This window comes from Vombatus ursinus, unplaced genomic scaffold (assembly GCF_900497805.2).
Source record: "Vombatus ursinus unplaced genomic scaffold, bare-nosed wombat genome assembly UNPS02014802.1, whole genome shotgun sequence".
Lineage (NCBI taxonomy): Eukaryota > Metazoa > Chordata > Mammalia > Diprotodontia > Vombatidae > Vombatus > Vombatus ursinus.
This window is the reverse complement of record NW_020954580.1, coordinates 30,967,012-30,980,925: the sequence shown is the minus strand read 5'-3', so window position 1 is coordinate 30,980,925 and position 13,914 is coordinate 30,967,012. Positions and strand designations below refer to the sequence as shown.

General features: G+C 35.8%; 1 protein-coding gene across 3 annotated transcripts in view; it reads right to left on the bottom strand.

The window, feature by feature from the left end:
* Window positions 1-13,914, bottom strand: part of ELF1 (E74 like ETS transcription factor 1) — a 131,598-nt gene that overhangs the window by 90,501 nt on the left and 27,183 nt on the right. For 2 of the 3 annotated variants that reach the window (XM_027873655.1, XM_027873660.1), the window contains exon 1: window positions 2,234-2,345. The exons of the other annotated variant lie outside the window; for it this stretch is intronic. The gene's annotated coding sequence lies outside the window, so the exon portion shown is untranslated. Of the gene's footprint in view, window positions 1-2,233; window positions 2,346-13,914 lie in introns of those variants that run through there. 3 annotated transcript variants of the gene reach the window in all.

Genomic DNA, 13,914 nt, shown 5'->3' with positions numbered 1-13,914 from the left:
TGGAACTCAAAATCTTAAAAAAAAAAAAAAGAAATCTTATATAAGTGAATGTTGAAAACTAAAAATAAATAATTTTTCTTAATGGTAAAAAAAAAGTAAAAGAAAGAAGTTGGTACCCTTCATAGTAAGAGAGAAGTTCAGAAGTGGGGTGGGTTTGGAGGGAAATGAATTCTATTTTAGACATGTTGCATTTGAGATGCATGTAGAACATGCGGATCACCCACTTTCAAATGCCAATAGGCAGCTGATGATGCATGATTGAGACTACAGCTAGTGATACAGATCTGGGTATTATCTGGATAAAGATATAAACTGAACTAAACTCATAATGAAATCACCAAGTAAGAGAATAGAGAAAAGAGAAAAATGCCCAGGACAGTGTCTTGAGGACACTCACATTTAGTGGGCATTAAGTGGATGAAGTTCCAGCAAAGGTGACCAAGAAGTGCTCAGGTAGGAGGAAACCCAAAAGAAAGTGGGTCACCAAAACCCAAAAAACAAAGAAGGTACTCAAGAGTGTCAAATTCAATAGAGGTCAAGAAAGATAAAGATTAGGGGGAAAGTACATTAGACTTGGAAATTAAGAGATCAGTCTGATTTCCATATTTATATGTAACATAGCATGTTGTATACTCACATCTAATATATTACATATTCTGTGTTTGTACATAATTATGTTTCCTCCCTCAAAAAAAAAAAAAAAAAACACCCCAATCTGGTTGTTTTTTCCCTGCACATGGCCCCTCACTGACTTTTTTCTCTATAGGCTGGTGGCCCTCAAGCAAAAGAAGAGTTCCCTACCAAGGTACACAGGAGAGAAGAAAGTATTTGCTTACTCAATGGCTGACTATGCTGATAGTGTAAAAAAGGAGAAGGAACAAGCTACTGCTGCTCGCAGGTCAACAACCAAAAGGCAGAGTGAATGACCTTCTCATAAAAATATCACAATACTAAGACCCACTAGAACCAACATTCCTTTCAAACAAGTAAAGAACAATAACTGGATGCATTTGTAGACTCCCTTTCATCTGAAGGGCTCTCAGCACTCAGGAAGTAGGTAAATACTGTCACAATCAAATTTGACTTAGAAAAGTCTTATTACAAATAATTTTTCATTCCCGGTGTAGAATTATAATTAGCTTACTCTAGTTTATATTAGCTTTCTCAAGACTTATCTTTTCAATGAAATTTTTTTTTTAATTTTAGTAAAGATTTCTCAACATCTGAAAATAAGAAGGTCTCCACAATCCACATCACTTATTTTTTTCTTTTCACGCGTGAACACTGGCAAATTTTAATAACGGTTACTACACAGGTGAAAGGCCAACATATTTCACTCTTCCTGGGTAAGGAAAATTGCAGTCTCTAATTAAGAATAAAAGTATAGGATTTGGAATCACAAACACTATCAACATAGAATAAAAGCCAACTAAATAATAAAAATCATCCATTTCCAACAATTAATAACCTAATTTTAACCTTTTTTCCTCTCAATGAAAAATGTCTCTCAAAAAACATCTTCAAAAATTGACCTCACTTAAAGCAGACATGAAAATGCTACCATATTTCTCAGAAAACAATTGCTTGAAAATTAAAACAAATTTTTAAAAAATGGATGTTGTGAATGTATAACGAAAAAATCTCAAGTGTAGCTAAATCTAAAGTATAGTTAAGTCAGCCACATTAGAGACAGATTGATCACTTGTCTCTATACTCCAGACGGTAAAGTTAAATATCAAAAGATACCTGTTGTAAAAATCTATTTATTACTAATTGCATAAGAATACTATGACCTATAATTAAAGATCCACTTGCTTCTGAGGAAAACAGAAAAATTAAGAAATTTACTATATGAAATTTGACTTAGAATGCTTGGTTTTACAACAAAAATAAGCCCCAAAATATTACCTTTTCTTTTAAATTAATAGTTCTTTTCTCAAGTCATATTGACAATGATTTCCATGATATAAAATGTCCAAAGTCCTTTACTAGGAAAGCCTCAAACCTATCAGAAACAGTATTATTCGTTTTTCCCAGATAGTAAGTACAATCAAGCATGTGACTAACTGGATATATTACCAGACAGAGAAAGAGAGAGAGAGAGAGAGAGAGAGAGAGAGAAGGGGGGTGGGAGGTAATGAGCACACTCAGCCATGTTCTTCCACAGGTAAAGCCTCTCTTAGCATAGAATTGAGGCAACAACCACCAAAGGTAAAAACCAAAACACAGTTACCTTAAAAAAGTTTCATCCCTCTTGATTTGATCCCAGGGGCTAGAAGATAAAAGAAATCCAGCAGTTTGGTGCTGTTAAAAATGGCTCCTGTAGATTGGGGAAGTGGTGTCTGTGCCTCAGCTTATGAGTCATACATGAAACTAAGTGTTTCTAAGGGAGGCACGCCCATGTTGCTGTGGGCCCAATTACTTTGCTAGGTCAAACATGCAAATCTGCAGGTAAAAGTTGGGGGAGGGGAGAGAATGAAAGAGATAGGGGCAGGGAAAAAAAGCCACTCTTCAAAAAATGTAGCTAAACACAAAACAAAAATGGTCTAAATGTCTTACGAAAAACTGGAACACAAATTAATCTAAGTGAAAATTAATTATAGTGTTTAAAAACTTTATATTTTTTTCAAACCTCAGTGTTTTTTCCCTTACTCTTCATAAACAACACCATGTAAATGTTAAAGCTTACAAAGTACAATAAGAGGGGAAAATGTTTTCCCTCTAATATAATCAACCAGTAAAACCACCCTGGCTATTGATTAACTCTTGTATGAAAAAGGTATATTGTCGTTTGCTAAACTATCCAGATTGCATAGCATTATCAGCTGCAGATTTGAAAAAGCAGCGTGCAAAGTTCAGTGGGGAAAAAATGATTCTGAATATATTTTAAATGTACTATCACATTTGCAATGGAATACTAGTTTTTATTAAATTAAAGCAGCATTCAGCCAATTTATCATTAGCATAACAGCATATAAACTTACAACTTCTATAAAGAGTAATATAGAATATATCTAGAGACAAACTCAGTGAAGCTTTATCCCTCCCCTTCTTCCAAGTCCCTTAAGAGACCTTTCTAGAAAAGCTGTTATGTTGGCAAATATAAAAATCTCCCCGAACCTCTATTTCCTCCTGTGTAAAATGGAGGAGGCGGCGCCTAGACTAGCTGAGCTCTAAGATACTGTCCCACTGTAAACTGAACGATCAAATGAGCCCACGATCTTTCGTTGTTTAAACACTGCTCTAGCACTTTGTGTGGATTCCTCCTTTGCACCCATTATCATTCTACCTTAAATCTATAAATGCAGACACTGATGTTTACATGCATATCCTTTACAGTAGACTGTAAATGAAGAACATGCTGGTTTTCAACTTTCAGCACTTAGTTGTGCTAAGTCATGGTAAGCACATTTAATTGTCGAGCTAAAAGACACTGAAATCTCAGATGACACCAAGTCCAACCCCCTTTTTTCCAGATGAGGAAACTGAGCTACCACCAGTGAAATGAGAAAGTGTTCTATTTTTTCTTAAATACTGCTTGTTTTTGCTGTGAAATCTATTGTGCTTTTACTTATTCTAATTCAGTATCAGTCAAGAAATAAGCCAGAAAAAATAAGTTCTCTGTTCCAAATGAAAAGCAAAGACAAATTTGTTACTTTTTCATGAACAATTCTTACTTTGGTCTAATTTCAAACTTGAAAGCAAAGACTTGAGAGGTATGCAGCCTGGAATAAGGGAGAGAAAATCTGTCTCCATCTGAGAGAGAAACACCTCAGTCAAAATCCCACTTCACACAAACATTGGCTGTGACCCAGGCAAGTTATTTAGCTTTTCAGTGCTCAAAAGCATTTCTCTAAAATTGTAAATTTGACAATTACAATTACAATTATTAATTACAATTACAGAGCAATTGCAGATCTGCATTTGGAAGTGACCAATACAAATGAAATCAGAGGTTCTAATCAAAAAATACAAGATTTACCCAGAGATCAATTATCTGGCAAGTCTCCACAATCTGGGAGCACAATTACCAATACCTTGAAAATATTTTCTTAAAGTCTCTGAGCAACCAATATAAACGTCAGTCCCTCCACGGAAGTTCTAGTTCATGTATTTTAATAAGATTCCTCCAATATTCAGTCTAGTCACTCTTACTAGTAATAATCCTAAAGAGTGTGATTATCTACTTCCCAGCTCACCACAGGTAAAATGCAACTAATTAGAAAGTAACAAGAGAGATGAACTAACGCTTGGACAAAGGCACTGGAAAAAAAGCGATAAATAACACTAAGCAGTGGGAAGACAGAAAAATCACTGAAACAAGGCAACAAAAAGCACAGTGTATAGGACCATGCATGTAGGGTCAAACAGGTCCATCATTTTAGTAACCCAGAGGCATTCCTAATAATAAAACAGCAACTCCAACTTTTTTTTTAACACTTAATTTTAATTTTTCTTTTTTCCTCAACTAAATGTAAAGAAAAACTCACCTTTCTACAGGGTTTTAAGGCTTTAAAAAGGGCTTTCCTCACAACCATCCTATGAGTAAATAATATAAATATCTCCATTTTATAGAGGGGAAAACTAAGGCTGAAATGTAAAGTACATAGTCAAACAATTATTCAGAGTCATAAGCTTTCTATAAAAAATGGTTAAAATATTTAAGTTCTAGTGCTTAAAAGGAAAAAAAAACCTTAAGTAATCCAAAGAAAATTTCATCATCCAAGTATGTGTTCTTATGATTAGAAATTAATGTTTGTGGATACCAGTCCGCAAGAATAAAATAAGGTGACTTAAGGACTTAAGAACTCATTTGTGAAAGGATATAAATCATTTGTCTGTACAGACACACATAAAAAAATACATAAAATACCTCTATTCTAACATGCTCTCCTTTTGTTCAAACCAGAGGGTACAGGACTACACAATGAAAACCAATTCTCAGAAAAGTAACTAGGAGACACTATATTCCAAAAAAGAAAAGATTCAGTTATGTTCAGTACCTCCTACATACTAAAGCAATAAGCTAGATTAATACATTTTAGAAAGATTTTCACCATACACATTTGGTTGTTACATTATAACCCAATACCTACGAAGGGACTCTTCTGAAAAAAGCAGTGGGTCAAATGTCAGCTAATTAAGTCAACAGAAAATACTATAAAAACAATGATGGTTAACTTTAAAGTCTGATATTGCCAAGTGAAGGTGGGAAACTACAGTGTCAGCCATACCAAGGTGGCAGATGACCTCTTTTTTTGCCTGCTTGCTTGCTTCCTTCCTTTTATTTCTTAAAGATACTCTACATAACGCTTAAGGAATCAGAGGCAGAACTTCAAAAAAAACATTGAAATAATTCATAAAGCAAAAGGCTTGTTTTCAGTGTGGTAAAACTGAACATAGAACTATTATTTCTGGAACATATGTAGATATCTATCATTAGGATCCTCTTCAAATAGGATTTGCTTTGAAGTTTATTTGGTTATTGTATATTAAAAAAATAACCTGGCACTTTCTAAGCAAGATCAGAGTTCCAAGGAATGAGGACCAAATCAACTGTTTGTAACATTAGCAATGAGATCTAAGGTCCTTTTCTAGTTCTACTTCTAAGTTATAAGGCACAATGAATAGGTAAAACTTAATCTGAGATCCTTTTTTGTGAACTTTTAAAATATATTTTGATCATCATTACATTTCATTTTTTTTCCCAATCAGAAAATTTCTACTTTCTTCCACTCACAACAATCCCTCACTCCTAAATTGAGAACTAAAGAAAAATCATCATAAACATGTCTATGTCAAGCAAACCAATTTCTGCATTGGCCATGTTTAAAAAAAAAAGTCTGTCTCATCCTATACTGTAAGTCCTTCCCTTCTCTATGAGGCGGCGAGTTAAAAATCATGACTGATCATTATATCAAAGTCCCTAATTCTTTCAAAGTTGTTTGTCTTTATCATATGGTGTCATAAATTATTCTCCTGATTTTTATCTAGTTAACTTCACATCAGTTCATGAGTCTTCCCATATTTCTCTGAAACCATCCCCATCATCACCTTATAGCACAATCATATTTATATGCCACAAATTGTTTAACCATTCCAGAATTTATGGGCACCTCCAAGATTTCCATTTTTTGCCACCTCAAAAAGATATGTATTTTTTGTACAAGCTATATATGTTTTTGTACAACCTTAGAGTTTAGAGTTTGTTTTGCTTAGAACTAATCCCTTCCTTAATCTACCCGTCCTCTAATTCCCTCATTTCCCTTCTCTTCTCTTCCTATATGAGTGAAATGTATTACTGTACCCAACTATTGTGTGAATTCTTCTTAGACCAGTTCAGATGAGAGGTTCACATGTCAGCCATTCCACCTACCCCCCGCCTCGTTTAAATAGATGTCTATTTGTGCATCCTGCTGATATAATTTCCCCTAACCTTCTTTCCCTTCCCTTCTCCCTCCCTTAATGTACTTCTCTTCCTCCCTTTCCATTCTTAAAGTCATCAAGATATAAAGAGAACCCACTCCCAGGCATTCTATTAGACTCCCTCTATGACCCCTGAAGATAGGGTTCACTGAAAACATATCTCCCCATAGCCCATATTAAAATGTAAGCAATTTATTCTTGTTTAGTCCTTTATGACTGTTCACTCATGTGTGTCTTATGTTTCTCTTAACTCTAGTGTTTCAACTTCAAAGATTCTCCCCCACTCTGGTCTTTTCATCAAGAATACTTGAAAATCCTCTATTTCATTAAAAATCCATTTATTCCCCCTGTTGGATTAATCCATACTCAGTTTTGCTGGGTAACTTATCTTTATCTTTATCCTATATCTTTTATTTTCTGGAAAACTTAAGTCCAAGCTCTCTGCTCCTATAAAGTGGCAGCTGCTAAATCCTGGATGTTCCTCACTGTGGCTACTCAGCACTTCAATTTTTTCTTTCTGGCTACTTGAAGTATTTTTTCTTTGACATGGGAGCTCTGGATTTTGGCTATGATGTTCCTGGGACTTTTCATGTGGGGATTTCTTTCAGATGGTGACTGGTGGATTCTATTGCCACTCTGTCCTCTGGTTCTAAAAAATATGGGCAGTTTTAAGATTTCCTGAAATATGATGTCTAGGTTCTTTTTTTTGTTCATGGCTTTCAGATAGTCCCATGATTATTATTTTTTTTTCTCCTTGATCTAGTTTTCAAGTCAGCTGTTTTTGCTATGAGATCCCTTAATTTTTTTTTCAGTCTTTTGATTTTAATATTTGCTGTTGTCTCATGGAATCATTGCCTTCTATTTAGTTCTATTTTTAGTTCATGCTAAGTTTCAGGGAGTTTTATTGCTTACACAAAGTTCTGCACCTCTTGTACGAAGGTATTAATTCCCTTTCCAAATCTTTCTTCCATTTTTTTTTCCTCTAGAACTCTCATTTCATTATAATAACATTTTCAAACTCATTTTTCTAACTTGCTTTATTCTGTTCTAGGAATTCTAGTTGAATTTATACTCAAGCTGGATCTGTGTCTTGAGCATCCTTGTCAACATAATAGCTTTTTATTGTGAAATTTTTTTTTTTGCTTATTCATTTTTTCCATCCTTGATTTCAGACTTGATGCTAGTGCTCTACACACTGCTGGAGGAAAACTCAGGGATGGTCTTATTGCTGCTGCTCTCAGGAATAGCTCAGGCTAAGGACCTACATACAAGCTTTCAGGACTCCCAAAGTGTTCCGATCCAGGGCAAAGTGAGCTAGCCTGAGCTCTGCAAGTAGAAGCTACTGGACTCAGGCCCTATCAGCCAAGCGGGGGAGCTCTGTGGATGCAATGACATTACTACAGGCTTCTTTTCAGCTGAGATCCCTGCCTGAGGTATTCCTCTGTAGGTTTCAGATTGGCCTAAGAGTTAGAACTGAGCCCCACTCTGTTCTTACATCTGCTCTATATCCAGAATCACAATCCTTGGGTGTAGATCCCCTTCTGAGTCTGTCCTGCCAAAGGCATCCGTCTGTGTACACACACACAACACACAACACACACACACACACACACACACACACATTAAGAAAGAGGTTAAGGGTTGAGAAAGAGCACAAGAAAAGGCAGTGTGGGGTAAAGAAGAGGGCTCCTAAAGTGTTTTACATGAGAATGCCTGGCATTAAATTCCAGTTCCATTACCTACTTGATGATCTAGTACAAGAGATTTAAACCTCTCTGAGCCTCAGTTTCTGAATGTGTAAAAAGGGGGGAGGGGGGCACTGAAATTGATGATCTGAAAGTTCCCTTGTCTCTAAATCTATCCTTTCCTGAACATCCCTTAAATTCAGTTTATCAGTAGAAGATAATGCAACTATAAAGTACTGGTGGGGGTCAGGGGAAGAGACCAGATAGCACAGTGATAGAGCACCGCCCTGAGTCAGGAGAACCTGAGCTCAAATGCAGCCTCAGACAATTACTAGCTGATGTGACCCTGGGTAAATCACTTAATGCGAAATGCCTCAAAAATTAAAAAATAAAATAAAGTCCACTAGGTGTGTGAAATTCAAAGCCTGGTTTAATTCCTAAAAAGAGAGAGCCTGAATTTATAGTCAGGAGGTGTGAATTCCAGTTAGACCTCTACTACTTAAGCCCCAGTTTTCTCTTTTATCAAATGGGGAACCTGACCTAGATCATCTCTTCATGTCCTATCAGTTGTAACACCTTTAACTGTGCTGTGTAATACCTCTGTATTCATCCCCAGAGCAAAAAAAAAAAAAAAAAAGTAACATGATCCAATAGGGCTAGATATTACTCTTTCACACTTTCACACATTACGGAAACTGAATGAATGATTAAATAACAAATTCTCATTTACTTTGCCTCTCTATAGTTTAATTTCTTCATTTTAAAAATTAATCCTCTTAGAATACAGCAAAAATATTTGTATCTAAAAATATTTGTCAGAAATCCACTGTACTTTAAAAAAAAAAATTTTAAACCTCAGTTACCAGTCATCAACACTATCCTTTCTGACAATACTAAAAGGAAAAACTGTTTTAAACTACAGCCTACTCTGCTAACTAGGTCTGTCATCACATTTAATTGACTTTTACCTACACAACAATATTTTGTTTGAGAATTTAGAAATACTGCTCACAACATCTACAAATTAACTATACCATATATTCTGAACAAGGTATTGGACTGATGATGGCTCTTTTAGGCTCCAAATCATATAATACTAAGTCACCTAAAATAGGAATCTAAATTACACAAGGGATTTTTGTTGGGTTTGTTGGGTTTTTTTTTAAAGGACCCCCATGATTCTATGACCTTTCCAAAAACCAGAAACTATTTTCCTTCCTCTAATCACTTATTAGAATAGAGAGAGACCAATAAACCAACATGAATAACTACAGATAGGCTAGAACTAGAGAACAACTTTATTATAAACTTGGACTGTTTCAACAAGGCAATCCAAACTGCGGTCTAAGCAGAGTTGTGCTGGTAAATGCTTAATAATAGGCTCATCCTTTCCCTCCACCATCAACATCCCTTCCCCCCAAAAAGACTCCACAGGACACACTTTTAAGTTTAATCTGAATTATTAACATTTTCTCCATCACTTAAAAGTGTCTAGACAATCAACAAAACAATAAATCCAGTCCTCATTTGTGGTGTACATGCTCCCCTTGAAAATTTAACAATCACTCCCAAAACACTAAGTCTCCAGAATCTCCTAATAATAGCAGAAATCATCAGCTAGCCTCACTCAGCAGCTAAGTAATTGTTTATGATTCAAGATAAAAACAGTAATATGATAGCAATTTTCTAAGATAATTCATATACAAGTTTCAAGTATGGAAGACAATACCAGCCATCACCTTTTTAAGTGTGACCTTCAAAATGTTCTTCTCCATATACCCATGATTCCTTTCAGACAACAAGATGGAACCCTACAGCGGAAAGACCAGTAGAAGTTAGGAGATCTTGACTCTAGTCCTAACTCTTCCATTACTTCACCTTAAATAAGTATCTCCCAAAACACTCTGGGATCAAAATATATTGAATAAACCTATTTCAGGATTCTGAAACAGATCCAAGATCAAGAGTAGAAACAAAAACTTTGGAGTAAAATATAGCAAATTAATATTTTTCACACAAATTATAGTTTTTGGAGGAAAAAAAATTAACATCCAAATTTTTTCATAGGAGTTCTCTTTCTACAACATTAGCTCTGCAGGATAAAATTTAAATGCAATATAAGTGAAAGTTATCATTATTATCCTAATCATTAATACTAGGAAAATCTGTGTAGGCTACTCACAATCCCTCTGGGTTTTAGTTTGTCACATGTCAAATCAGGACAATAGCACTGTATTTCCAAACTATAATCACAAGGGTAACTGTGGGGACTTAAGCATGATGGTGTATGTAACACTGCTTTGAAAGGGCACTATACAAATGAGGTGCTGATGAGTTAACTAAATAGTGAACCTAATACTATGTAGTTCCACTAAGATTGGCAGGGAACAGGGAAGACTTGTTTAGTTGAAGAATCAATCTCTGGATCAAAAACATAAATCAACACACACACACACACACACACACACACACACACACACACACACACGATGTCTGTTTGCTATTCATTTTCGGGTTTCAAGTGGTTCACTGTGAAGGTTTAGTAAAATATTACTGGCCAAAAGTGCCACTAAATGCTTGGTCTCATAGTACTGAAATATGGAAAGGAATGATTTTGCCCATAATGGAACTCTCCAGCTTGGCTCTTCAGAGCCTACAGTGGTGAGGCAAGAAATCTAGCAACTAGTGGAAGGTTCAAGACCCTAAAATCCTACAGTAATTGTGCTTGGACTAGAAGCTGTATCCAGAGTCATAAATCTCTTAAAAAGAAAGACGAAGAGAAGGATGAGGTAGAAACAAGTAAGCCAAGACGGAGCTGCATGGAAAGAGAAGGAATCCTGAGAGGTTTCTGAGCTGCCATCAGCAGAGAAATAGGGTAGAATGAGGTTATAGAATGTAGACAGACTACTTAACAACAGACATCCATGGCCAACAAAGAATGCACTTTGGCTGAGGAAATGACAGGGGATGGCAACTCAGAAGATTCTCTCCATGTGAGCTCTGCTGGCTGAGTCAGAGCCTGGTGTATTTCACCTGAAGGGGCTGCAGATCACCATGCCAGCCAAAGACCACATGCTGGAAAGAGTCAAGGGAAGAAATGACATTGTCATCTCTTTACCCAACTGCAGCAGGCTTTTTCCCCACCACCATATTAAGATTTAGCTGAGAATTACTTTCCCTAACCAGTACTCCCAGAATCATGGGACACTGGACCCACTGCTATCCAGGAGAGCTAGGAATGCCTTTTGATGCCTTGTTATTTCTCTTTGGTTTTGCACAATTATTTAGTCTTTATTGTTTACATTGTTTTATGTCTTAAATGTTTTGTTGTTCGTTTAGGACTCTCGTATGGCTTAAGGGTGTGAAATGATTGTCCCCAATACTACACACAACAAACAAAACAATAAAGTAGTGAGAGTTTTCTGAGCCAGAATTCAAAGGGTGGCTCCATGAGACTTTGTTACAGTGACAATTAATTAACTAAATTACTCTTAACTAGGGATGGAAATGAGCTTAGATAATTATTAATCAAAATGCCATAGAAGCTATTTCAGAAAATACACACCCACTGTCAGAAACAAATTGTTGGGTCAATTGGTTTTGCTCAACTGGTTTGCTTTGTTAAAAGAAACCAAGAGTGTGAAAGCCAAAAATAACTATTAAGTAAAAACAAGAGCTTCAGTAAGACATTTGAAAAGCAAAAGAAAATGCAAAATTTTATGCAATTCATTATTCACCTCCCACCCAGGTGATCTGGTGGATAAGGTACTGGACTTGGTCAAAGAAAAAGCTGAGCTCAAACCCTGACAAGTCACTTCCCCTCTCTCAGCCTACATTTTTTCATAGCTAGGTATAATAATAGCACCTACCTGATAGGACCATTATTAAAACGGTTTACAAAACTTCAAGTCCTACTTTTATTATTATTACTATACGTAAGACATACTACTACATGCTCTAATCACATTTCTGAGAACTCCACCACAAGCAATACACAAAAAGACCAAAAATAAAGTGATTTCAAAGAATGGTAAAGAAAAAAATTATACTTCCTTTAATTCAAAACACATACTTCCTCTACATAAAAATGTTATGTAGAGCATGGATAGATCAAGAACCATAGCTGCTTAGAAATCAACTTAATGAGTATCTTCTTATTATTTGTAGTTTTGATATGAATATGCCCAAGAGAAATATTGTGATCCAGCTATTAAAATAGTCAAATTTATAGTCTGTCACTCAGACTTATGGCTGAAAAAGTTATAGTTTAGCAAAATGGCTTTTTGTACTTTAATAAGAATAATAACTATAGATGGTATTTATTTATCACTTTAAAGTTCCCACAGCTTGTAAGGGTCTGAGCTGGATTTTAACTCAAGTCTTTCTGCCATGAGATCCAGCACTTTATCCACTGATTCACCTACTTACTTTTATAATCACCTGATGCTTAAAAAAAAAATCTGTATTTAAATGAAGCACTTCTTGGAAATTCAGTAGAAAACAGAAAATATATCAATCAGCATTTATTTATTTATTAAGAATCTAAGGGGCAGCTAATTGGCACAGTAGATAGAGCACCGGCCCTGTAGTCAGGAGGACCTGAGTTCAAATCCAACCTCAGACACATAACACTCACCAGCTGTGTGTCTCCAGGCAAGTTACTTAACCCCAATCACCTCACCTCACCCCCCCCCCAAAAAAATGTACGTGCTTCATAGCACATAGCTAAAAGCACTCTCCTGCAAATTATAAAATTAATCCTAACCTCCTACTGTTCTCCATCTTTCCCTCTATACCTTATTCCCCATTCCCACTGAAGCTGTACTTTTTCTTCACTGTATGATACTCCAATCATTCCATCCCAGACCATTTTCTCCCATGCCAGCTTTACCTACCTCCCTTCTGGGTCTCAACTATTTTGTTGACCAGTTTAATTCTATACTATTCTCTATTCTTGAATCCTGGGCCCCCTTACCCTATTGCTGCTCTGGGTTTTAGTTTGTCACAATCTTGGATTAAAGCCACTATCTGCTCCATCCACTCTTATTCAAATGCTACTAAACCCAATTGAAGAAAGTTATGTAACTAAACTAGTTTAATCCACCACAAATTTATATTATCTAATCTTAACTGGACCCTCTTTGTAACAAAATAATCTTTTTGTTCCTTTGATTATCTATCCCACCCACAATCTAAGGTGGCAGTTTCAAACTTTCCCATCTTAAAACCTCAAGAAGGATCCCCTGACTCATCTTCACAGCTGAAGACCTAGCCTCATATGTTACTAAGCGACACGTGCAACATTGCATAGGATTTGGGGTTTTTCCCATGTATTGATCAATTTTGCTGAATGTTTTTTTTTCCCTTCCTCTTTCTCCTTAAAAAAAAAAAAAGATACTCCTTGTTGTATGGATGGCTCTCTGGGATGAGAGGGAAAGGAATATAGGGGAAAATTTAGGTGATATAAAAACAAAAGATAACAATAAAAGTTTATTTTTAACATAACGAATATAAATTCAGAGAAACACATGGAAAATTTTGTATACAATGATAAAGCATAAAGAAGGCAGAACCAGTATAGTGAAATGCACAACAATAATGTAAATGAAAAACAATTTTAAAAAGGAAAAAAAAATCAAGAAATAGAAGGATAGTTCCCACCAACATGGCATGAGCACCAAAGGCAGGCTCCCACATAGTTGCTCCGGCAAAACCCCAAAGTACGCATCTCCCCTCTCATACCACGTCAGTTTGTAACCAAGTCTTGACAATTTTACCATCAAAACATCTCTCTCCCCCTTCT